This window comes from Anastrepha ludens, chromosome 6, assembly GCF_028408465.1.
Source record: "Anastrepha ludens isolate Willacy chromosome 6, idAnaLude1.1, whole genome shotgun sequence".
Taxonomy (NCBI): Eukaryota; Metazoa; Arthropoda; class Insecta; order Diptera; family Tephritidae; genus Anastrepha; species Anastrepha ludens.
This window is the reverse complement of record NC_071502.1, coordinates 20,193,566-20,221,470: the sequence shown is the minus strand read 5'-3', so window position 1 is coordinate 20,221,470 and position 27,905 is coordinate 20,193,566. Positions and strand designations below refer to the sequence as shown.

At 38.3% G+C, this 27,905-nt stretch overlaps 1 protein-coding gene across 1 annotated transcript in view; it reads left to right on the top strand.

Moving 5' to 3' along the window:
* Positions 1-223: 223 nt before the first annotated feature.
* The window catches only part of LOC128868526 (uncharacterized), a 461,316-nt gene continuing 433,634 nt past the window's right edge, over positions 224-27,905 (top strand). The window contains exon 1 of the mRNA XM_054110716.1: positions 224-871. The gene's annotated coding sequence lies outside the window, so the exon portion shown is untranslated. The remainder of the gene's footprint in view (positions 872-27,905) is intronic.

Below are 27,905 nucleotides of genomic sequence, written 5' to 3'. Positions count from 1 at the left end.
GGCTGTGGGCACCAAATTTCCTTAGCTTTTACTTTTGTCTTATGAGTTCGTGCCTTTACTCGTTTGTAGAATACTCGGCACGCCGGTACGTCAATACTCACCACGAACACAAGAGACGAAGGTGGTGAGCATTTGCTGCCGCCAATAGTAGACGACGTACTTGCATGTGTGGTGGCGAAATGTGGTCCACTTAGTCCGATGTGCAAGTTTAGTTCGTTGAAAGGCGCGTCGCGATGTAGTTGTGCTAAACAGACGCGAAAATGGAAAAAATGAGAAAATAAACAAGAACATAATTAAGGTGTTAAACAGCTAATTTTAAATTTGTAGTGAGCACTCAGGAGTCACTTGAAAAGTTGTAAAAAAAAACACCAAAAAAAAAAAAGTATTCGTTCCATAGAAATACATACGTACGCAAGCATATGAGTACAAATTGTGGGAGTTTGAAAACTGTGAAAGTTTAAAAATTATCGGAGTTTGAAAATTGAGGAAGTTTAAAAATTGTGGGAGTTCAAAAATTGTGGAAGTTTAAAAATCGTGAAAGTTTAAAAATTGTGCAAAGCTTAAAACAAATACAGAAATAAATAAAATAACAAGGGGGACAATTGTGAGCTTTAAATTATTAAAAATTGTGTGTGTGTGTGTGTGTAAAACTATGGAAAGGAAAATAAATAATCACAACTATTGAAAAAGTGTGTCTTTTCTACATATGAATATTTCAATTAATTATTGAATTCAAACAAAGTGGTAAGAGAAATTTAAATGTAAACACATAAATATATATAAAAAAAAAATCAAAAACCAAAAACCAAAAGCCAAAGGCAGTAGTGAAAAAAAAAGAATTTCGTGTAATATGCCGTTAGGATACCGCCGCGTGAGTATTTCCAAAATTTTTTTTTTACACGATTTTTATGTGAGGTAAAGGTAATGAATTCAAAATTTAAAAAAAAATACAAAAGAAAAACCAAAAAAAAAAAAAAATGTTTAACATTTTTAAGTTTTCTTAAGCAATTTAAGTGTTACTTTAGGTAATAAAGTCGGGCACTTAGTGCGTTTTTGAAAGATTAACCAAATCGTAATTAATAATAAAAAAAAAACAAAATAAAAAAATTAAATTAAAAAATAAATTTTTAAGTTTTCTTATGCATTTTATGCGTTTTTGAAAGATTAAGCAAATCGTACTTGAAGAAACCAAAAAAAAAAAAAAAAAAAAAATTAATTAAATTAAAAAATGAATATTTAAGTTTCCTTAACAAATCGTACTTAAAAAAAGAAAAAAAATTAAAAAATTATTTCTTATGCATTTTATACGTTTTTGAAAGATTAAACAAATCATACCTACTTAAAAAAACCAAAAAAAAAAAAAAAAAATTAAATTAAAAATTTTATTTTTAAGTTTTCTTATGCTTTGTATGCGTTTTTGAAAGATTAACCAATTCGTAATTAAAAAAAAATAAAATAAAAAAATTAAATTAAAAAGTTAACTTTTAAGTTTTCTTATGCATTTTATGCGTTTTTGAAAGATTAACCAAAACATACGTAATAAAAAAAAAAATAAAAAAATTAAATTAAAAAATGTAAAATAAATTTAAAATAAAAAAATGTTAAATAAATGCTGCGAAAACTATCTTAGAAAAGAGAATATCACTAGAGGATATCCGCTTTTTCACCGACAGTCAAGCGGCCGTTCGAGCACTCAGCTCCTCTTATACCCACTCAGATGTGGTTCGATGCTGTCTCCTATCTCTTAACGAGAATTCTGTCCAAGTTATCTGGATACCGGGTCACAGTGGATTCGAAGGTAACTGCAAAGCTGATGAGCTCGCAAGAGCTGGAGCTGCGCAGTCAAATGTTAGTAACTTACCCACAATCCACATTCCGCTCTCAACATGTAAAATGATCATCGATGATCGAGAATTTCACAGCATTGCTGATCGGAGGTGGCGAGTGGAAACTACTTGCGTTACGTCCAGACAAATCTGGCCATCCTACAATCTGAAACAGACAAAAACCCTTATAAGTCTTTCGAAACACGAACTAAGGCATATAATATCTCTTATCACCGGCCACTGCCTGTTGGGCACTCACGCACGTCGGCTCGGGGTTTCTCAAAACGAGCAGGCATTTGTTGTGCAGTTGTCCCGGTCTTGCCAGAAATCGACTCGATCTTCTAGGCTCTCCAACAATTGACAATCTTTAAGTACTCTCGGACCTGAAAATCGAATTTCTCATTAAATTCTCGAAACGAATTAATATCTTGGACCAAAATCTATAGTAAAAATCTCGGTTAGGTGGGGAAATCATTTAAAATAATGAGCTCTAGGGCAACACAATGGACCCAACTTGCGTTCTATGTGGCACTCCGATGCGGGGTCACCCTTAAGCCAACCAACCAAAATAAATTTTTAAATTTTCTTATGCATTTTATGCGTTTTTGAAAGATTAAACAAATCGTACTTAAACAAAAACCAAAAATCAAAAAAAAAAAAGAAAGTAGTTAAATTAAAAAATGAATTTTCAAGTTTTCTTATGCATTTTAAGTGTTACTTTGGGTAATAAACTCAACTCAAATCATACTTAAGTAAGTGCAGTAACATTAACGGATCGTAGTGTAACTATGCGCAAAATTGCAGATCAAATACATTTCAAAAAAATTAAAAAAAATTTAAAAAAATCCGAAGTGAGATTTAAAAAATAAATAAAAAGAAAAGGTTTCACTAATCTACGGTTAAACTGGACTGTTTTAAGGAAAACTTTCCTGACCGATGTAAGAATGCATCCAAAATAAGGGCAGAACTTCTAATTTTCATAATTTCAGTAGTTTAAAAGGCCTAGAAAAAACAGTTTTCCTTTTTTTTTTATCATCATGGCTTCTAATTGTGGTCGAAATATTGGCAAATAAATAATAGTAGTAATTTAATTTCTATTTTATTGTTAAGCCAGCCTTGGGCTCACAAATTTGAAACCACTAGAACTAAGCACTAACTAACTATGCACTCAAGAAATATTCGGACCTGCTTCACTTGAATCACGTGAAAGAAATGAGTGCGCTAGCCAGAAATTTAATAAAAAATCTATTCAAAAAATATATAAAATACAGAAAAATGCTTGAGGGGCGAAATTTTATTTTCTGTGGAATTGAAATTGAGCCTTATTGGCTGTGATGACTCGCCCAGGGTGAGTGAGCGCTTCATAGAGCAGAGTGAACAGTTCATTGAAACGTCGCTTCTACCTATGGCGATTTTACGGAGAATCTTTTGTGGTATGCGACTGCATTTATCAATGCGAAAAGCAGCAGTTTTAACCACAGAAGACACTGTGCGTGCAAAAAAAATTCGAAACTAGCACTTTAAATGAAATTTAGAGTCCTTGATTGAAGATGGAGCGAACTTAGTTTATCCTGCTGATTTCGCATATTGCCATCGGGCATGCTCTAGAAGTAGTGTTGGGAATATTTATCAACAGCATTTATTTTTAACTTTGATTGTAGTTCTTATTTCTCTTTAGATTACAAAATTTATGATGAATTGGGCATTATTACCCTGGATTAGACAAGAAACTTTCCACAGCTCAATGTGGCTATAAATAGTTGGGTTGTTGTTGTTGTAGCAGCATAAACATTCCCCATACATGCACGGGGAATGCTGCTGGAGTGACAGTCCTTGGGCGAATATAATTCCAGGTCGTTCCGCTAACGCAGATCCGACTTTCATGGGCCTTTATGGCCGCTGAAATACTCAAATCAAGACTGAATATAAGGACCGAATGAAGGCAAACTCATAAAAATGTAAATAAGGCTAAAGTTCGCTAAACAATTGAAAAAGTAGAATTAAATTAATCTACTTCAGCAAAATCCCCTTGCGGTGATCATCACAAGTCCTTGGAGATTCATCTAAAACAATAATTAACAATATGGCTGCCTCAGAAAATGTTTTCCAGATTTTCGAGAAAAAAACAGACAAATACTTGTTGAAAAAAAAAATTAATTGTTTAAAAAACATTTAAATTAAAAAAAAAGTCCTTCGATCAGACAAGAGTTTTTTATGTTTTTGTTTGTAAAAAAAATCTAATTTTTTGAAAATTCTGACTACCCCTAACCCCTTAAGAAGGTGGGCAGTACGCAGCTGCGATAGTCATCGTACCGAAAAATTCTTGCACTTGAATAATAGTGGACTGAAGGTATCCTTCTCTAAACTCCTCTAATGTACAGTGGCTTAGAAGTCTGTTTATTGATGAGTTTGGATATAAGAAAATTATAGACTGCGAGCTTCTACTTGGTGAGTCTGTTAATGCTTCCATGACAAATTTTGATTTTTGTACATTTTGTGACAAAAAACAAAGGCTATCAAGAACTTTCATACAAATTTCTAACTTTTCATCAGAATTTCTGGCAAAATTAGATTTAAAAATATTTCGAATTCCTGATATGGAAGAAAACACCCAATATCGCCAGTATAAAAAATTGTCAAAAATCAACGTAATTTTTGAGCTACTTGAAACTTGCACTTTGCTACAACAAAATTCAATCGACTACAAAACTGCATACTGGAAATTGTTTTTGTTGTTTTTGCACCGTCCCATGAGATGTCTGCTAGTTCACGCAGCAGATGATGCGGAGGAATTTGCTGATGAAGGATTGTTGCCTCTGTGTGATGATGTTAATGTTTAATGGTTAATGGTAGTAAAGGGTTAAGGTATGGGCCTTTAGCACTGCGACCATATTGATCTCTTGTGCACCCTATGCTGTCTATTGACTGTTAAGTATGCTTATGACTTGTACCAGCTCCTACTGAGGGAGTGATTGTAGGTCTTCATATATAAGCATGAACTTGTTTAAAAGCTTTTTCCTTCTATGCGTCAACCCCGGACATTCGATGATGAGATGTTCTATAGACTCCTCATCTTCGCAGCAAAATCTGCGGGTGCTGGTATTAATTATGTCTAATTTAGGTATGTAAGTGTTTGTTGCAGGTGAAGTGACCCGCGAGGGCGCCGTGAGAGTGCGAATGCTCTTTTTGTTTAACATGAGGGCCATGTTAACTCTTTTAGCATTGAAACTTAAGAACTTATTGGAGTGTCTAAGAGCCTCTACGTTGTTCCAATGCTGATTTATTAGAGTTTTGGCCCAGTATTTTACTTTTTATTTTAGGCTGTTTTTGTTAAATCCAAACATGGGACTAGGTCCGATGAAATTTACGTCTGCCCCTTTTTGGCTTGAAAGTCTGCCTTTTCGTTGCCGTCATATCCCTCATGTCCTGGTACCCAAATTAATGAGACATTGTTTTTGGATGCCAGGTTATTGAGTGCCTTGTGGCATTCTAAGAGAGTTTTTGAGTTGCAGGTATAGGTATCTAAAGCTTTTAGAACTGATTGGCTGTCCAAGAGTATTATAATCCTTACTCTCTTGTGGTTTCTACGTTGCATGATGTTTGCTGCTTCCATTTTTGCGTATAATTCCGCTTGGAAGATGGTGGTGTCCCTGGTGAGAGTGAATGATTTGTGGATTCTGGGCCCCACTACTCCTGCTCCTACATCATAAGGTGTTTTTGATCCATCAGTGTACCATTTTTGTGAATCATCATTCATCCATTTTGGGTTTGTTTTCCACTCGATCCTCTCAGGAAAAGTAACTGTGTATCCTTTTGTGAAACAGAGGGTTGGGTCAATGTGGTCTGAGACTTGAGCCATGCTTATGGCGTTTTTGATTTTATTTAGGATACTTAGGTGGCCGGTGAGGCTGCCTAATTTGTGGGATGGTTTTAGGGACCAGCCATGTTTCGCTTCCGTACAACAATACTACCTTTACGAATTAGCTGAATATTCGTTGTTTAGTGCGCCTGGAGATTTGCGAACTCTCCCATATTGCATACAGTCGACCAGGCGGCATTGCTTTGTTTAGCCTTCAGTTGGCATCTTCATCTCCACCATCTGCCGTGAGGATGCAGCCGACGTAGCAGAAACTTTTGACGGATTCCAACGGGCATCCGGCAACCAATTGCGTTATTGTGATTAACTCTCATAGCCTTGGTCTTGGCAATGTTGACCTCCAGTCCCATAGCGGGGTTTGTCTGCCTTCATGTCAGAGATTTTGTTGAGAGAGGAGGCAGATGTCATCGGCGAAGTCTAGTTTCTCAAGACGTCTGGTGAAACTCTCTACGATGCCTTTTATGTGCAGGGTCAGTTGGCTCATGACGTCATCAAGGATGATGAATAAGAGAAGGGGCGCTGGGGGACCACCGTGCCCTAGTTAACTATAGCTTTATAAGAAAATAATTGAATTAAAAAATTAAGTAAACACAGGGTTGCCCATATTCGATGGACCCATCTGGCAACCCTGTATCTTTTGACAGAGACGTCAGATCGCTTAATGACATAGCGCGTTGGAAGCGTCAGTCCAAGCAGATTTTTACCATGGAACAGTACACGCCACGCGAGCGCTCGCAAATTGTTGAAATTTACATTCAACAAAAGAAGTCAAAAGAAGAAGAAGAACAAAATCATCATGTCCGATGAGGCTCATTTCTTATTGAATGGGACGGTAAACAAGCAAAATTGCCGTATTTACGCCACTGAAAATCCTCACGAAATTCAAGAGGTACCTCTTTACGACGAAAAAGTCACTGTTTGGTGCGGCGTTAGTGCGAAAACGGTTATTTGGCCGTTTTTCTTCGAAAATGAAGATGGTCAAGCTGTTACCGTCAATCAGGAGCGTTATCGCGATATGATGACCAAATTGTTTCCTCGTCGTTTGATGTCGAAAAATGGCGATTTTGACTGGCCACCGCGTTCGCCCGATTTAACGCCACCTGACTTCTTCTTGTGGGGATATTTAAAATCAAAGGTTTATATTAATAAGCCAAAGACCATAGAAGAGCTCAAGAACAACATCCGTACTCCTTAATTCTCAGAACTCCTCATCAATAAATAGTGCCTTAGTGGAATATATGAATGCAAAATGCTGCGAAACGTTACGCGCACTCTCCTCGTGTTAGAGTAAATGCTGCGGACCTTAAAACTTAAATGTAGCAGCTAAAAGCCTCCGTTGCTAGCTTTGTTTATTTGGCGGTTTCGTTTTACTCAAGTCTTCAAAAAATATATAAATAATAAATAAATAAGCTTAGCAAGCTGTAAAATAAATATAAGATATAATATTTTAGGCAAATACTTTATTCAAATAGGTAAAAAAGAGGAAGAGAATTTAGTATAAATTTGTTTTTTTTCACCCCTGGTAAAATATGAGTTCTTCTTTCGTGTAAACTGATATGCTAATTTTCGTTCGGTGCGCTTGCTAATGGTTTTCCAGTTAATTAACATTTAAAAAACAAATTGCAAAAAAGCTATTCAGCTAAAGCTTCGTACGCACATGAAACTACGGATTTTATGTAGTGATGCTGCTGCATACTCTGTTTCCAATTTTCTCATCAATTTAATTTGGTTAAATTTGCTTCACAAAGGAGTTATTTTTATATTTAATATCAAATGGAAGAGGAAATATTTAGGTATTAAATCAAATTTTTGCTTCATTTTCGCCAGTGCAAATATAGTGAAAAATGTTTCTTTAAAAGTTTGTCATTTAATTTTCTTGAAATTTCCTAATGCATTAGGAAAAATATGTATGTAAGAGTTATCAAAAACAGCCACTGCCAAAGGCAAACATCTCTTCAAAGCAATCCAGACTACCAAGGTAGACATATAAGCACAGATGAACCGACATATTAGCCTACTGACTAAAACGAAACTGCTGACTTCGTTGACTTCTGCATCGCCAAAAATTTTAATTATAATTTACTGACAATTAAAAGTATTTTTGAGCGATCATCCAGAGAGGAGAATGGTCACCATTATTGCTTACGTACCTAACACAAATCGACTAGCCATCTACATGGTGTGCAAGATATACCAGCAAAGCTGACTGGAATTCTTATAGATAGTATATTGAAAAAAAAAAACAACCTCAATGTGAATGTACCATTAAAAGGCGCTAAAAGCATTGAAAGCTCTATAGTATATCTGAACGATGTCATACATGCAGCTGCCATAAAATCGACTCCGCCAACCGTGGCAAGATCATCATACTCTAATGGCTGCCCAAAAATAGAAAGGATAATAATGACAAAAGGCATGTCTGAGAAGAAGATGGCAACAGATGCGATTAGCAGAAGGCAAAAAGGACCCTAAAAAACCTGCAAAGGAACTAAAAAAGGTACTTAAGCTTAAAGAATAAAGCACCAAAATTTGAAGATATCTTCAACAGCTGAGTCCTACAATAGGTGCAAACTATTCGCTAAGGAAAGCAACGAGAAAAATTCTCAATAAAACTGTTCATCAGCCGGAGCTGTGTTGCTGAGGTTCTTCTACCTTTCCGATCTGACCAGCTTCACTTTCGGCAACCAAGTTCAGGCTCGTGGTCGCCTTGGAATTTCTGAGGCAGGGATAAGCTTTAGCGAAAGCCCTTTTCAGGCGTTGCTAACCGTAGCAAAGCTCTTCTTCAGAAACTACTTCGAGAACTGATTGGCACATATTACACATTACCCGACAACCTCGACAGATTTCCCCCGAGTTGAAGAGAGGTGCTGGTCCTTTGGTGTCTATTAGGGGTCTGACGCCCATACTGGATAGCCGTCCCTCAATAGCATCCCAAAGCGGCAACACCACCTTTTCACTATTGGTTTTTGCTTCCACGAGGACAACTGGAAAATGATCTCTGGCCACCTCACTGTAAGCCGTCCTCGCGGCCACCGCTGCCGCACTGATTGAACGGCCCTCAACCCCCTGGGCTGAGGGGTATTTGCTCTTCTTGGCTTCGCGACCACTCACATCCTGTGAGCGGTTACGCCTGGCCGAGCTCCGTGCCGATTTAGGCTGTTGATGCGGTTGTTGTTGATTTAGTTTTGCTGCAGTCGCAGCCTCACACATACAACCGACTTTGCCTGTGCATCGGAGGGGACCGTTAAAGACTGGTTATTTAGACTCTACCAGCCATGCAGCTTAGCACGGGTCCCTCGACACCTTAGCTTAAAGTGATGACAAGCTTATACCGCCTTGTCACCGGTCGACAGAGCCTCGTTAGCGAAAACAGGGAATACCAAGTTCTGGATGTCAGGTCTGTTTGATCGGCCAAAAAATTCTGTAGGCAGCCCAGAGCAACTAAATTTTTTGCAAATGTGCAAAGTTTTAGATTTTTCGAAAGAAATTGATGTGCCTGAGAACCATGTCATTATGTCACGGAGAATGCTTTGTTTTCTAATCGTACATTTTTTTCTAGAATTTAAAATGTACTTACTTACTTTTATATTGGTTTTAAATACTTTTTACTTTGAACCGAAGTTGAATTCTTTTACTTTCTATCTTCATTGCCATAACTCGCTACTTTTCGTTTTAACTAAAGATAACTTTTTCTAAATTTGGGTATCTCGAAATTGATGTTGTTTTTTCAGAATTAGCTAGAAGCTATTTCGAGAAAATCTTTTTATTGGCTTTCCAAATGGGCCACCTTAAGAAAAATGTTCCATGAAAAAGCTCCTCATAAAAAAAAGAAAAAAGATCTGTCTTTCGGGGTCGGCTTTAAACTGTAAATCCCTCCATTTGTGTAACAACGTCAAGACGCACGCCTGCAAATAGGAAGAGGAGCTCGGCCAAACACGCAAAAAGGATATAAGCGGCAATTATGTGTGCGTGCATGTATGAAATAAATATTTGTATGGATATTTGATGTATAATTTATGTAAAAAAAAATTTATTAAAATCATAAAACTCTATCGGTCAGTAGTTTAATTCTTTCAGTTTGCATATTTCTCAAAATTATTACTTAGATTTTGCAATGAAAAATGTTGTACATGACTGCCTGATTACAAATTTATTTACTTAGTTTGTAAACAATTTTTGCTTTTAAATTTGGGTGGCAAAAAAAAAAAAAACAAAAAACGAATCAAAAAACTTGTAGCTTTAAAGAAATCATTGAGGCAAAAAACAAAAATCATTTGCATGCAAAATATTGACTTTAATCTCGGCTGAATTATTTATGAGCCAAACTGCGGAATCGTAAAAAATTTACTACAAATACAATCCATATAAACTTGTGTAACATAAATATGTGTGCACTGTTATGCTCCAACTACTTTTTACGAGATGGGCATAAACTTCAAATGCTTGGTTATTTTGTATGCAAACTAAGTTGGAATTAATGCGCACTGTGCACTTACACTTGTATGTGTGTATGGGCATGTACTTACATCCCAGTGGGATTTGGGATCATCGTTCGAATTCTTGTCTTCCTTGGAAATCTAATCGAAAATAAATGGTTCGGAAAATAATTTTCTCGACCCAACTTCTGGGCATTACTCCGTGCGGCGGCAGTAAAAGTTTTGTAAAAAAAAATTCCATAAGCACAGGAATCTATAGATTTTTGGTTGTAATGCAGAATATTTCATTTTTGATTTCTTCATAAATTTAGTTTTTTAAGGGTCTATACGGATTAAAAGGTTTGCATTTTCGAAAAAATTGCTTTAAATACTAAACTCACTTTATGATATGAATGCAGATATTAAACGGAGGAGGATATATGCAGCTATTAAAAAACAGTTATATTTGCATTTCGCCTGTACAAATACGGTGCAATAATTTTCTTTGAAAATTTGATCATCAAATTTTCTTGAAATTTCTTAAAGCATAATTTCGAAAAAAAGTAATGAATACACGAGATATATATGCAGTAATACATAAAAAAACTTCGTTCTTGCTGCTTCATAAAGATGTTCCTCCTATGACATAAAGTATACGCCGTGGACAACTTTGGTTACGTTTCCTCTTTGAAAATTGAAGTCCCCTAAAAAATTATATTGATAATAAAATCCGAATCGATATTAGGTCATAGGACTTATAGTCCCACATTTATTTCAAATATTTCCTGTCTAGCAAAGAAACAGTTTTTTTTTATTGCACTGTGTGAAATATGGATGCTATTTTGTACATATACTTCTTTTCAGACTTGGTGCTCTATGACGGCGAATAGTTAAATAATTTAGCATTTAAGCGGCCGCCATAGCCAAATGGTTTGGTACGATACTACCATTCGGGAGTGCATAAGTTCGAATCTCCGTGTATGGCCCAACGAAATTATAGAAAAGGTGTTGCCGGAAAGCGGTCGCCCCTCGACAGACAATGGCAAACCTCCGAGTGTATTTCTGTCAAGAAAAACTCCTCATAAGAAAGCATTTGCCATGCGAAGTCGGGTTAAAAGTGTAGGTCTCTTCATTTGTGGATCATTTGTACATCAAGACGTGCCCCACAAATAGGAGGAGGACTTAATGGTTAATGGTTAATGGCAGTACAGGGTTAAGGTATGGGCCTTTAGCACTGCGACCATATTGATCTATTGTGCACCCTATGCTTTCTATTGACTGTTAAGTATGCTTATGAATTGTACCAGCTCCTACTGAGGGAGTGGTTGTATTTCTTCATCTATAAGCATGAACTGGTTTAAAAACTTTTTCCTTCTATGCGTCAACCCCGGACATTCGGTGCTGGTGTTAGTTATGCCTAATTTATGTAAGTGTTTGTTGCAGATGAAGTGACCCGTGAGGGCGCCTGTGAGAGTGCGAATGCTCTTTTTGTTTAACGTGAGGGCCATGTTAACTCTTTTAGCATTGAAACTTAAGAACTTATTGGAGTGTCTAAGAGCCTCTACGTTGTTCCAATGCTGATTTATTAGAGTTTTGGCCCAGTATTTTACTTATTGTTTTATGCTGTTTTTGTTAAATCCAAACATGGGACTAGGTCCGATGAAATTTACATCTGCCCCTTTTTTGGCTTGAAAGTCTGCCTTTTCGTTGCCGTCATATCCCTCATGTCCTGGTACCCAAATTAATGAGACATTGTTTTTGGATGCCAGGTTATTGAGTGCCTTGTGGCATTCTAAGAGAGTTTTTGAGTTGCAGGTATAGGTATCTAAAGCTTTTAGAACTGATTGGCTGTCCAAGAGTATTATAATCCTTACTCTCTTGTGGTTTCTACGTTGCATGATGTCTACTGCTTCTATTATTGCGTATAATTCCGTTTGAAAGATGGTGGTGTCCCTGGTGAGAGTGAATGATTTGTGGATTCTGGGCCCCACTACTCCTGCTCCTACACCATAAGGTGTTTTTGATCCATCAGTGTACCATTTTTGTGAATCATCATTCATCCATTTTGGGTTTGTTTTCCACTCGATCCTCTCAGGAAAGGTAACTGTGCATCCTTTTGTAAAACAGAGGGTTGGGTCAATGTGGTCTGAAACCTGAGCCATGCTTATGGTGTGTTTGATTTTATTTAGGATACTTAGGTGACCGGTGAGGTTGCCTAATTTGAAATTTTCTTTCATGTGTAGCATGAGTGCTTGCGTAGCTGCTTCCTCTTGGATTGCTATATGAAGTGGTGGGAGATTAAGGAGTGCTTCCATGCCAGCTGTTGGGGTAGTTCTCATAGCCCCTGTGATGCATAGGCAAGCAAGCCTTTGTACTTTTCTGATTACTGCTGATTACTGAGGAGGAGTTCGTTCAAATACCTAACAGAAGTGTGTGCGCCGATTTCTTATATGTTTTATTTGATTTCCTAGTATTTTTGCTTCGGTTTAGTCGAATTGATAATGCTGGGTTAATTGTGGAAATTAAAAAAACGATTAAAAAGCAAATTTCGAGAATTTTACTCCAAGGAGGACTTTTCTGAAGTAATTGACTTTCGTGTTAATAAACTTATTTCAAATTGGCGGGCCATAATAACTTTAAAGGATACTATGAAATGCATGTCACCAGAAATTGATTCAGAAAATAAATCTGAAATTGGCTTTTGTGAGATATGTCGCAGCAGTAAAAACAGCCGCTTGCAAAAGGGATTAATTTTATGTTGTTGTGTTTACTTCCGAAAAATTGGGAGCCATCGAGCAACACGTGGTCATAAACAGCGCTTTTTGTACCGAATCGTCACGGGAAATGAGAAATGGTGCCTATACGAACACATCAATACGAACCGAAGAAAGGAGTGGGTGGGTCCAGGTGTTACAGCAAAGCCGAGAGTCTAGCTGGATTTTCATCCAAAGAAGATCCTGATATGCCACGGTCAACAAGGAGCTCTATATTGCCCATTGTCCAGTTACACCGCATGAATAAGGCTATTCGACAGAAAATACCTGATCGGCATGGTCAAACGTTACTCTTTCACGATAGCGCCAGGCACTCCAAGGGCTCGAATGGGAGGCCATTTAGCATCCGCCGTATGCTCTGGACCTTGCGCCGATCGATTACCATCTTTCTCACTCCCTGTCCAACCATATAAAGGACGTTACCTTCGATAACAAAAAGGACCTTAAAAGCTGGCTCAGTAACTTCTTTGACACCAGTGCAGGCGATTTGTAGCGGAATGGCATCAATAAATTCGTAGAAAGGTGATAAAAGATTAGAAACAGCAACGGGAAATATATAATTGATTAACTTATTGATATAATTATTGTTTTTTGTTTAAATAAAAGTCTTCCGAAAAAACGCTACGAAGTTATTCCCCGACATAATCCATCCCCAACCTATATACGAATATGAAATGCGTCGGTCTCAGATGGTCAAAAACTCTAAACCTGGACATACGGATTAAAATTCTTGAGCGAGCTATTGCTCGTAAGCAGACTCTTTTGAAAATTAAATGTTTTTTCTACAAATTTTACTTTTCATTCACTTTTGTTCAAAACTTGTGCAGCAAGCAACGCAGTGTCTTGCTAAGTGAGCTGATTTGTGAAAGAGGCCCAGAGAGCTGATTACTGATGAAACCTTTTATTATTGAATCATGGAGAAGACTGATCTTTTGAATTTTGTTCATTTTGTTATAAAAAGTAGTTTTGTGAATGCAGTAGAGTGCGTATTTGAGTTATTTTCTTATTCTTAATTCCAATGAATTAATATAATTTTTTGTATAGAATTTTAAAAATAAAACTCAATTACAAAAGAAAGAACTTGCCCATACTACTACATAAAAATTTAAAGGTCTAACAATCAAAGTACGAGTCTATCAAAAGCTCCTATTGCTATATCAAGCGAGCAGAATATTCACGCGCGACAATCCGCAGTATTTTACGAGGTGCGAGTTCTCGAGGGTCAATCAAAAATATATGGTAAATGTTCAGAAAATAATAGAAAATGTGGCTTCGAATAGTAGTCGCCACTAAGTCTTCATCGTTCTTCTTTAACAGCATTCAAACGCGGGGTACATCAAAACTTAACTCACAATGCTCATGCAAAGCGGTCGAGTTTGAGCTTTTGCTTCGTAATGTATTTTCAAATCCTTTGAGATCGTTTTTCCACTGCCTCTATCCATCGGCTAGTCGGCCTGTATTTGGCCTTTACGTTCATTAGCTTCCTTCCGTGACTATCGTCACGGTACAGTCAGCAGAGATGCTCGATGATCATTTGTAGTGTCGAAAGTCCGCCTGTTCTCCACATAAAGCCTTTTTTACTCCCTCAAGGATTGCCCTTGCTATGATTTTTACCACAGTAGATAGTACACCAATACCACGGTCCGGCCTCGCCTTTAGCACGATATTCGCTTGATTGGTCGGTTGTTTCAGAGTCGTAAGCATAAATCCAAGTCTCATCTCCCGTAATGATGCATTTGAGCTTGTCCTGATAGTCTGAAAGCATTATTTCACACACATCAACGCGACGACTTTTTTCCAAGAAATTGAGAGTTTTCGGTACCAAACGAGATTTGACTTTTCGTAGGCCCAAATGGTCTTTCAAAATGGTTTTCACAGATCCCTCTGATATTCCGATCATATCAGTAAGGTCTTTAACAGTCAACCGACGATTTTTGAGCACTAACTCCTTCACTTTATTGACGTGTCATCTGTTGACGTCGATGGTCGTCCGGAGCGCTCCAAGTCATCAACACGTTCTCGACCCTCTCTGAAGTCTTTGTACCACTTATAAACATTTTTCTGCGACATGGTTGAATCACCAAATGCCTTCTTCAACATGCTAAATGTTTCCGCAGCCGAAATTTAATTCCGCAAACAAAATTTGATGGCACTTCTCTGCTCAATCAAATCAGACATTGTAAAAATCGAAAAATGCACTCTTGGTCGTTTGGTAAACACAAGCGTAAATATATTACTGATAATGACATTCACATGAAAGCTGGCCCAGATGTTATTAACAGCGCTGCCAACTCACGAAAAAAATAACTAGAGCGAAATTTTAATCCCGCGAAGTTTGACAAATAAATTCACCTTACTTTTTGCCCATAGTAAAAGTAATTCGCTCAATGCTGGTCACATTGGCTTTAATGCGAGAATCCACCTGCAGTTGGAGTTAAGTGTTGCTGGGAGGTACCGGCTCTTCGATGAGAAGGTTATTAAAAACTGCATAAAAGTGGGTTTCCACCTTTCCAACTGCTCGCCATTTGACTATGGAAGTTTCCCATTGGCGCTTCTCACTTGTCGTTTCGTGGCCATCTTATTACTCGTAAGCGGCTTTGAGATTCTGTGTAAGGTTCGGATGTCGCCATTAATCGCAGCCTGCTCTGCCGCAAGTGCAACAAGCCCATCTATAAGCTTTCTTTTATCTCTCCTAACACTCCGCTCTATGTCACTTTGCTTTGCACGGTACAGTTGGATGTTTGGTATTTAAATATTCATACTCGCTCGGACGGCTGTTATCGGCAAAAGGTTGTCTTAAGTATTCTTCCCTTACCTGTTTCTTTACTGAGTCATCTGTAATTATGTTTCCTTGATTATCAATTCAAGAAATTCATCACCTATCCACTTCTGCTTTGCTCCTGGTTTTTTTATTATATTATATCAAGACTATAAAACTACATTCCGAATTTTTTTTTCAAATATTCTACTAAATAGTGCGAAATTGTCATGCAATTTTTTTTAATTTTTTTAATTTGCACAAAGTTAGAAATTGGTATTTTAAGCTTTTCTGTAGTAGAATGAACTATATTTTCAAAAACACAAAAAAAAACTATAAGAATTAAATCTGAAACAAATAAATTGTCAAAACTTGCAGGTAAATCCTTAATGGGCCTCATTTAACATCTTCCCTTTGCAAAAAACAATCTACTAATGCACTGCATATAAAACAAATGAATTAAGAAAAAATAATTATTATTTCCCGAAGAACAGACCTATTCCCCTCTTATCTCCTCTTCAGAGCCAAAATGAGGAATAAAGCAGTCCTAAGCCAACAAATCTTGTTCATTACTCTCAAATCACGTCAAAATTAGTACACTTTTATTCCTCACTTTGGCAGATCTCACCTCTGGTTTAACTGTGATATACTCACAGGTACATAGGCATGCACGCGGAGGTGGGAATATGTCACGAGTTCGTCATTTTGTTTTAGATTTTTTGGACTGCCTGCCTCTAAAATGCTACGAGTAAGACTAAAATATGTACGTACGAAATGTTTATCAGCCCATCGCAACGACGGCCTATCCGTTCGTCTGTACAACTTGAGCAAAGCAACACCACCCAACGTCTTTATCCCATCCAAATTGGTTGACTTGAGTTGGTGGTCGTACCGCATTTAGCATTTTTGCCATATTTTTTCAGCCTCCGCCTTAAATTGTACTTTTCGGTTTTACTTTATAGCTTTGTAAGCTAAAAATCTTACTGCCATTAGTGCCGGCAATGGCGTCGACGCCGGAAGGTGAGGCACGCGAACGCGTTAAAGTTGTTGCAAAAGTAAGGCAGCGAGGGTCTCAATGGATTCAAAAGCGGATGCGGTAATAAGTTACATTTGGCTACGTTTTCACTTTTATGCGAAGTCGTCATAAATTATACGCGTCTTTCATGGCATTGTGAAAGCGCGCTGATAGTCCATTTTCCGGTGGACGGAGTAAGTAGTGGTAATATTGGAGAAATCAGGCATGGGAATGCAGGCATGAGGAATGAGGCACGTGAATTTATGTTCTAAAAGGACAAACAAAAAAAAATTGAAAGATGTTGGTCAGAGATGGTGGCGTTCACGCTGTAAGGTGGAATGCAAGTAAAGGGTGGCCTGTATAAAACTTTTGTAAGCGGAATAACACAAAGAATTTTTTGCGATACTTTATTCCAGTAAAGGGAATGGGAGGAGGCATGATTAAATGCTCGTGCGGGGTGCCTTCACATGCCGGACATATGTTTAGTATGTCGCGGTCAATTCTGGATAAGTAGGAGTTTAACCTGCTATAGTATCCAGAACGTAGTTGTGTCAAGGTTACGCGGGACTCTCGGGGAAGTTGGAGCTCTTCGTCTGCGATGGGTGGTGCTTGGACTCCGATGACGGCATTCGGGGGTCGGGAGCTTAAGAAGGTGGTAAGGGTCTCCCTATGAATGTAGTTTATGGTATGTCTGTACACTGGCCGATCCAGTAGCTGTCGGTCTGTTTTGTCCTGGATCTCGTCCGCGTAATTGAGGAATTGCCTCCTGACATGCCTGGGAGGTGTAAAATGTCATCTGTTAGCGTGGCGTGGTTGACTGTGTCGAAAGCCTTTTTTAGATCCAACGCTACTAGGACAGTCCTACCTGGGTAATAATGACGGTGAGTGCCGTGGTGGTGCTATGCACTCTTCGAAAGCTGGTGGGAGGCAGGAGTCAGATGTTTCGTAAAGAGTGGGAGTAGAAGGGCTCCAAGAGTCTTCCACGATCGTGTTTATGCTTACTGGGGCATTCCATCAAACGGCTTGGGCGATACACGCCTTAAGCGCCTGAATCGTTTCTCGATTGTTCGCACAACAACAGTGTTTCAGAAGAAATTTTCACTGAAATCTAGTCAGAACTCCAAAGTAGTAAACACCGTAGAAGTCATTGCTAAAACGGTTGACCACAATTGCCGGATAATAATAGGGCAACAGTGCAACTGGTCATTCTCTGTGGATGCATTGAGCTTTCGATAACTAAGAGCGGGCCTTTCGACCCCCATGATGGGCAATTTTTTGAGGTGAAACTTCTTAGGCAGCGATGGACGAGCGAGAACGGAGAGAAAATTTTAAGGCCATGCAACGTTATGGGCATTTTCGTTCCGCGAGAGAGAAAAAAGTAATAACGTAGAGGAAAAGGAGAGAGAGCGCTATACGTTATATATATCTTAGATACACTTTACGCTCTTTTTCCTGAGTTTTCCTTGTGGTTGCAAATTTCTAGTGCGAAATAACACTGCCTACTTCTAGGCGCTTGTTTGCTGGTGCAAACTTATAGGAAATATAATTTTGGTGCCTACTTTTTGGCGTTATATTTCCTTGATGCCTACTGTTTGGGGCGTTTTTTGGTCCCAATTTTTAGGGCGTTTTTTTGGTGTCTTCTTTTTGGCGCTTATTTCCGTTTCCTGGCTAGTGCTTGTGCGTACTGTAAAGTACTATCCATTCCGGCGTTGGATTTATTGGTATTGCCTTGCGGTAATTTGTGCCGTTGCTACGGTCCTGGAACCGCTGCGTTTGTGCGGGTGATAAACGCTCGGAGTAGTGCGCGTTGTTGCCACGGTTTGTGTCCGGCGTTTACCTACACCGGTCGACCCTTTCCGTTTTTTTTTGTAATTTTTGTCTATTTGTGTTCTGCGCAACTGTTGTGAATTTATTGAGATATATATTCTTTCTCTCTCTTTCTCTCTCATTCTCTCTCGGGTCTCTCCATCTTTCTTCGTCTGCCTTGAAAGTTTCACTTCTGTTATGTGTACTACGCTACACGCACTGTTTTTTTTGTTTGTGGCAAATGCGTCATTAAATTTGAGCTGCTCTAAGTTTACATCTGAGGAACGACAACGAAATGCAGAGTAGTTCGCTTACATCTGATGTATTAATGAGACTTCGTTTAATGAATAATCTCCACTTTTTGTGCAAAATTTCCATTAAGCGGGATCATGAAATTTTGCGTGCTTCGGAATGATGATGGTTCATTACGCTTGAGTTGAGTTGGGTTAGTAGTTGATCACATTTTTCTCATTCTGCGTCAGCTTTCGTTCGCATGCAAGCAATTCGTATTAGTTGAGAGAAACTCTTATACTGTGACTCAAATGCATTTTCGCTCTTTGTGAATTTTAATGGCGCAGAAGTTAGGCGTCCCTTGATGTGTCCCTTGGAGTGTTTGAGAGAAAGATTCCGCGGAAGATTTTTGGACTTTTGCACATTGGAGACGGCGAGTATCGTAGGCGATGGAACGATGAGCTGTACGAGCTTTACGACGACACTGACGTTGACTGAGTCATATCGTCCGAATGGATACAAACGCCTCGGCTCTGAAATATTCGATGCGGTACCAGCTGGTGGTAACTGAGGAAGAGGAAGACCTCTTCTATTTTGGAAAGTTTCAGGTGGAGATGGACTTAGCTTCCCTTGGTGCTCCCAAATGGCACCCGTTTTTAAACTTTAAATCGCGTAAGCGGTTATCGTGCCAATTAAGAAGAAGAAGATTGTTAAGAGGAGGAATTTTCCTGCAAATGGAGTTTCTTTAATACATCAAATTTCTATCCTCTTACAGCGACCGCCAAAAGAGTGGGGCGTGCCAATCATTCCAAAATGCGTAGGTTTGAAACTCCATACATGAAACATCAAAGTTAGAAAAAATATGGCAATTATTTCCGCCATGAAAAAGTTTCTTCCTGTTGTACCTTCATTTGCGGAACAACATCAAGACGCACATCACAAATAGGAAGAGTAGTTCAGCTAGAAACGCCTAGCGAGCCTTCACAGCTCATAATAATACTTCGTGGGAATGGTTCTGTGTTCAGTACAGTCTCTCTATCTACGAAGATATTGACGTTATTAACGAAAATTTGCTTGCTTACTCGATATGAGTTGCCTTTCCATAACACAGATCTTGGCTGGGAAAAAGGTATACTTATCTAATCTGTCGATTCCACGAGCAGATGGAGCCCCTATTTTCGTTCTCTAACTTTGAACCATCGATGTAGCTGGTAATATAATTTCTTTTCTGTTCGTGGGCTTGCTTTTTACTCCCGCATTGAAATACTGCATAAAAATCTTGGTGTCAAGTCCTGTTTTTCAAGTTAGTTTAGACTCCATTATTTGGTTTCATGGCGGGGCTCAAGATACATATTGAGTTTTTTTAACTTAAGAGCTTCATTTGCAGCTGCATCAGGAACTAAGAATCATTTTTGAACGCAGCGAAAGTGAGGCTGTTCACAGTATCCGAGATATCGATGCATTTGTACCTTTTCAAATAGTATTTGAATCCAAATTAACGTCTAGGTCTAGCAGGAAAATATTGGTGTAGCTCAAGAATCCTAAGATGGATGTACATGGTGATAATAAGGCCAACGATAACATATGGAGCAGTTCTTGGGTATTAAAAGCCGCTCTCTCGACAGTGCGGGCGGCGATAACTAACCTTCAGCGCTTATCATGCGTGCGCGCCGCGGTAGAAATGCGGACTTGCCCCACAACTGCGACGGAGTTGGTGCTCGAGCTGACAGCTTCACATGGTTATGCAGAAATCAGCGTACCCTGTTAAATTTTCATAAGGAAGGCTTCGGTGAAGGAAAAATGATATCATCTAAGAACATGGAATTGCTCAGTCTGCAACTTCCACTTACCTAGCCACCCAGAGATGATATGACTAAAGTCATCAAATTCATAAAGAACTTTAGAATTGAATTGGATAACAAGGTAAAAAAAGGTGGAGTACACCTACATTTGAAAGAAAACTCTAGCAGTTGTCCCTGCACTGGCTCAAAGATGGCTCGAAGACAGCAGAAAGCATAGGCACTGGAATATGTGGCGCCAGAACTAAGCATCACAACTGTCTATGTGCACATAATAATTCAGACTGAAATTTCCAGAACGAGCGAATTGACATTTTGGGAGGCACTCAGGGACTATGCCATCCTGTGAGATGAAATCCTCAGAAATTGTTTTACTCCTACAATAACAGCAACAAAACATGATCAAGATTTCGTGCCGCTCTTAAAACAAAATATGATTCAAGAATAAACTCTTATTTGAACCACCCTGTTTGATTTCGTGAAATATACTTTACATATCTTTGTTTGTGTGTGATAGGCAGTATTTTCGCCATTACAGTGGAAACGCAATGGATTCCTAAATTTATTACGCTTTTCACGTCAGCAACGTAGCAACTTTATGACCAGCTTCCTTTTATTTATTTCATTTTCAGGAAGATTAAATTGAATGTAAAGATTACATATACTTTACTTTTGCTTTTTTTATCTTTTGTTTTTTTTTTTCATGGAAAACTGGAGCTTGAGTTATGTTCATTTTTAATTTCCGATTACTCAAATATTGCATTTAAATTTTAAATATTCATGAATTCGCTTGTTTGCTTGAAAAACGCAAGCATTTGTGAATTAATCAAGCATACAAATTTAATATTAAATTTTTGTGCTAACTATTTTTGAATAATTCAATCCAATGTCACGTTTCAAAGTGAAATATGCCCACTTTTTAAAAAGGGCATCAGATTATAGAGCCATTTTTTAAGAAATGTATTGCGTAGGTCATGATGAGCATCTTAAATGAACGGCGCGTACATTAGTTGGAAAGCAAAAACTATTTAGAAAAATTCACTCGGTAGTGGATGTTATTTATAATTTGTCCTCCCTTATACATATTAAATTTGTAGAAAAAAAAAATTAAAAATTACACTGTGTAACAAAAAGAAAAAAAAAAAAAACTAAATATACTTTTATGGAGACCTAGCACAACTTGTAGGTATAGAAAAACTAAAAAAATGGTATGGAAGAAATTTTCAATGCACTCCCAAAATCTCATTTTATGGCCAAAAAGTTGCTACTAATTTTGAATTTACTTATCTGCTCCCATTATATTGGCTGATACAAGATGCTTGCGTTTCAATTTAAACAATGGAATATGCTGCAGGAAGATTTCAGAATCTCGCTAGTCGGCTAAAGTTGATGATAGAAATTCTTTGAAGCAAATTTATAATGCTGGGCATTGTCTCGCAGCAGCATACAATAATTTGGAAAAAGGATTTCATTTTATAAACTACGCTGCATATTAGAGGCAAATAATAATCAGCCACTTTATAGTATCAATAATACAAACAGTATTTTTCAGATATTTTCGAACCAGTTCTGTTGTATGCAGTACAGTACCGTAACACACCGTACTATTATGTATACATATGTATATACTCCAATAAATATTATGTATCTATAATAACGCATAAAAACACGCCCTAATTCCTATTCAGCGTCAGTCATACCTACATACCAAATTAGTAAAAAAAAAATTAAGTCTTAAAACTCGCACAACTCTATGAATTTGACTTCAATTACAGTCAAATATAGCTCAATCGTCGCAAAATTAAATTTACTATAACAGTAGTGTAATATAAAAATCCTCAATATCGGATAATATCGTAAAAATGATGTCAAAGTTGAAAAAATAGAGAAAAAAATCAAAAAATGCCAAATACTTCCGTCTACAGCCTCGTCAGCTATCATTTCAGAAAAATTGTCAACACATTATCGGAAAGGTTTGTTTTTGATCTTTTGAATTAAAAAAAAAAAAATTGAAAATCGGATTAAAATTGGCGAAGTTATAAGAGATTGTCCACATCAATGTTTCGAAAAACGCATTTTTGGCCATAAAACGAGATTTTGGGGGTGTATTGGAAATTTCTTCCATACCATTTTTTTAGTTTTTTTATACCTACAAGTTGTGCTAGGTCTCCATAAAAGTATAATATCACTGTCGCACAGTGTTAAAAATGAAATATTAAATTTGTTTGTTGACTTTAAAGCTGCCTTAGAACCCTTCTGATCTAAAAGTTACATAATCTCGGTATCACAACTAAGATAGCTACATTTATTGGTATTCCTCGGCAACCCTTCTTCTCATGAAGGTCAAACCGGGTATTCCAAATGCTTGTGGAAATGAAAAAAAAAAAATCGTTTCATAAGATTTGTGTTAGTTCCTTAAAATTGTATTAGGACAACAAGTCTGCTTAAAACTGCAGGTCGCTCCATTTGTGTCATATAAGTAGCATGAGATGCTCTTCCATACACCTAACAGAGGTGTACGCGCCATTTATTTATTTCATTTATTCAAGAAGCTATTTTTGATATTTTTAAGGGGTTAGGGGTTGTAAAAATTAAAAAAAAAATTGGATTTTTGTTTTGCATTTTTTTAAAGTATAATATCTTAAAAATATTGTGAGAAAATTTGAAGTGAGTCCGGCAAATATTTTTTGAGTTATTTAACAATTAACAAAGGGCGCTCGGGCGTTCCGGATCGTTCGCAAAACTTTGAATGCGTTTTTCTCAAAACCGTGTTTCTCAAAACCATTGTGATCACTGCAACTTAAAAATCGTTTGGTAGATTTCAATAAAATGTATACTTCTATTGAAAAACATAAAAAACTCGTGCCTGAAGGTAGAATTTTTGATTTTTTTTTAATTTCGATTTTTTAAACAATTATTTATCGTTTTTTTTCTCGAAAATCTGAAATATATTTCCTGAGGCCGCCATATTGTTAATTTTGAACAAAAAGAAAAGTTTCAATCAGGCAGATTATCTAGTCATAAAACTGGTTTCTCCCGTCCGATCGATTTTAGATGAATCTCCAAGGCCTTTTGATGATCACCGCAAGGGACATCTGGAGAAAAGGGCGCCACACAAACAGCGATAACTTTTACAATCATTAATTTTTTTTTTTTTTTGAAATTTTGCTTAAGTCAAGTCGAAACATGATGTATTAGTGCTATGTTTTTATTTTTGTAAAATAAAGCAATTGACTAGCAAAAAAAAAAAATGATTGAAATTCATAATTTTTTCGGGCCTCAGACTATCCCTAACCCCTTAAACGATGTAAACCAAGCTTATATCGAAGTTCGTTTGATAAGATCAAAGCATATTTGACCAATCTTCCATTGTAAAATGTTAATATGGGAGAGCTTACCTTAAACACTTTTGCCAATTTTACTCTGAAAGCCACTGCTTCTTTCGGGCTTTACATCCTTTTAAGCCTTCTTCTAGCATGAACAGATTTCCCAATTTATTTCGACAGGGTAGCACAAAGGCAGCACACGATTTTTTTACGTTCCTTGAAAGACTCGCGTTGAAGTTTTCGGCCATCCCTTACACTAGTGAGACGTTGTTTTCCACTTTTTGCTTTATTTTGGTGGAACTCTTTGTTCGCAAATCGCTTAATAGCACATTTGAATACGCACCGCGAACATACTACCAAATTGTCAATTTCAACCTGGGACGTTCCTTCTTCACTTAAGACTTGGATTCTCACTCTTTTGCCGTAACAAAGTTGTTTTTTGATAGGCATTTCGATAGAAAGAAGTTATTTATATTAGCCTGATAAATTTGCACTAAGGTTTAGCCACACAAATTACTACTAAATTTAAAATGCCAAAATATCATATTTTAAATACATCGTTAAAAATGGAACATCATAGACGTTACGCACCAAGTGTGGCATGGTTCTTACCATAATAAAATTTATTGTAATCGAGAGTTAAACCCACCAAAGTATGCCTGTGTTCTCATCACGCAGCTTGGTACCGAGTCCCGTTAGTTCATCCGCCCTACAGTTACCCTCAATGCCACAATGGCCAAGAACCCTTGGTACCTTTAGGTGAAATGACTCAGCAGTCTCATTAAGAGATTAGCGGTATTGCAAAGCTAACTTGGCGGTCTTCGACTGCTTTGTACGGGATTTTATCACCGCCTGGCTGCCAGTGGAAATTCAAATATCATTTCCAGATATCATATCACACTGTATCAGTGTTGCAGCTTTCATTATTGTCATTAATTTAGCTTGAAAGGCACTGCAGTGGTCGAGGAAGCGAAATATTCGATGCGGCTCCTGCCCTCGAGCTTTGAGCCATCTGTGTATGCAAGAATGGACTTCCCGTGTCTTACATCGTCCAGTTCCCACTCTTCCCAGGAGCGTACGAGGGTCGTGAAAGATGTAATGGCAAGTGCAGATGGGATTGCATAGTCCACCAGTTCGGGTAGCTCTTTATCAGTGTGTACTCAAGACACTATAGTAGTTGGGAAGACGGAAACTAAAGGAGATTACTCGATCTCTCGAGCTTTGAGCCATCTGTGTATACATGGATGGACTGACCCGTCTTTCGTTGAGAAATCATCCCGTTCTCACCCTTCCTTTGAGGGTAGGAGGTCGTGAACGTTGTAATGGCAAGTGCAGGCGTGAATGCATAGTCCACCTGTCCGGGAAGCTTCAAATGCCAGCCAGGAACAGCCGTGACCGTAGTCCTTGTTTGACGACTTACTCAAAGTTTTCGAGCTTATTGCTGCCCCGCGCGCGATATATCTTGCGGCAGGTCTACAGGAAAGGAGTTTATTGCAGCATATAACGTTTTCGATGGTGTGGTTGACATGGCGCCGGTTATCAGAACAGATGCTAGTCTTTGCACCTTGTCAAGTTTCTTGATGTTCACACCCTTCTGAAGGGCATCCCACTATATTACAATACCATAGTAGAGAATTGGTCTAACTACTGCCGTATATAGTATAGCCAATGTATCAATGTATTAGCATTCCGCAGGAGTACAGCGCCGTCATAGCTTTGCGTATTCTATCTGTGACTGTGAGCATAATTTATTCTAAGGGGTTTTATGCTTAGGAATATTTGCTTCAGAGCAAGTGTTTTATGTCTCACGCTAAACAGTATCAGATACATTTTTTCAGGATTTACTTCTACTCCTAGACTTTTCCATCAAGGAGATAATTTGTTGAGAGATCTCTCTTGAAGATAATGGAGTGTTGGAAGGTGTTTACTCGAGATTACCGTTACAATATCTGCAGCATATGAAATTATCTTACCGCCAATTTTTTAAAATTCCCAAGGAAGATTGTTGACGTTCAGGTTCCACAGAAGTGGGAAGATTACCTCACCAGGGGTGTACCCTATCCAATGTCCAGAAAGGCAGCGAGGGTATATTCCTTAAAGAGAAGTGATTTCTCAATTATGTCGACTAGCGAGTGGAGTGAAATTCTTCGTCTTATTTGGCGCGATAACCGCTTTCGCGATTTTATCCGAGCTTAATAAAGGGAGCAAGTCTTTTTTTCTCGTGTTAACCGGCGCCCAAGTCAAGCCAAGTCCTTCTCCACCTGAAATTTTTAACGCAGAGGAGGTCTTCTGTTTCCTCTGCTACCACCAGCTGGTACCGCACCGAATGCTTTCACAACCAGACGGTTTATATCCGTTCGGGCGACATGACGCAGCCAAGATAGCCGCTTGATCTTTATTCGTTCTACTATGTCTGTGTCGTCGTAAAGCTCGTAGAGCTCATCATTCCATCGCCTGCGATATTCGCCGTTGCCAACGTAGAAAGGTCCAAAAATCTTCCGCAGAATCTTTCGCTCAAACATTCCTAGGGACGCTTCATCGGATGCTGTCACCGTCCAAGCTGCTGCGTTTGGGAGCCTTGTAGAGTGTTAGTTTTGTTCGACGAGAGAGGACTTTAGTGCCAAAGTAGCACTTGTTGGCAAGGAGGTTCTAAGTTGGATTTCAAGGCTGACGTTGTTATCGGTGTTAATGCTGGTTCCTAAATAAACGAAGTCTTTTACAACCTCGAAATCATAACTGTTAACAATGACTTTACTGTCTCTAATTTGGAATACTCATTGCCTTAGCCAAGCGGCAATGAATGCCCTCAGTTCAATGATGGTGCATTAGAAACTTGTCAGGAAATGCTTGGTTTCACTTATGACTGTATCCAAATTCTTTGACTTAAGGTTCATCTAGGGTCCTGCTCACAGCGATATTGCGGGAAACTATGAGACGACTGAGTTGGCCAGCCAAGGGATATGTGAGGTGATTTCAACGAAAAGGGAGAGGATTGGGATCGCCTTGACCAACTGCGGTCTGCTCGTGGAAAGATGGGTTTCGCGCAACCCAGGGTAACTACACAAACTTGTGAGGCCGCGAAATCCTTTTGACCACGTGTGAATTCGGGACGCTCGAGCAATCTTCTGAGGTTTACAAAATCTCAGCTCTCGAACTTCGTGGGTGTTCGCACAGGACACTATCTGCGCGGTGTGCATGCTGTGAGACTTGGAAGAGTCCGTTTCGCGTCAGATGTATGGAAGATGAGGTGGAATCGTCTCAGCACCTTCTCCTTAGCGGCCCTTCTCTCGCGGGCTAAGATTTGGGTTTCTTGGATCTTATTTCTTTGCTACATCTGCTGATAAAGCATGTCTTGATATTAAAAATCTGAAGCTCATCAGCAGCATAAAGCGTTTAGCGCAACCGTCATCGCAATACAGTCATCGTTCATAATCCACATATACGAAATCCATCCTCTTACCCACCCAAGCTCCGTATCTCTCCAACTATTCCTTTTATGTCGCTGGTCCTCCACCATCTTACTTCCTTCACAATGGAAAAGGAAGAATTCGTTTTCTTCCACCATGCCGCCGTAGCCGAATTGGTTGGTGCGTGACTACCATTCGGAATTCGGAGAACATTGGTTCGAAGCTCCGTGAAACACCAAAATGAGGAAACAGTTTTTTCTAATAGCCGTCGCCACTCGGTAGGCAATGGAAAACCTCCAATTGTATTTCTGCCATGAAAAAGCTCCTCATAAGAAAGCATTTACCGTGCGGAGTTGGGTTAAAAGTGTAGATCTCTTCATTTGAGGATCACTTGTATATCAAGACGCACGCCACAAATAGGAGGAGAAGTTCGCCCAAAACCCTAACAGAAACTGCAGGTGCCTCCATTTGTGGAACAACAACAGGACATACACCACAAATACGAGCAGGAACTTCAGCCAAATACCTAACAGAAGCGTTCGCGCCAATTATTTATATATTTTTTTCAAGAAGTAAAAAACTACGGTTTTATATACAAATTATTGAATAATTTTTAATAAAACTAAGACGAGAAAAAAATTGCATTAAAAGTAGTGGTGAATTGCTCATTG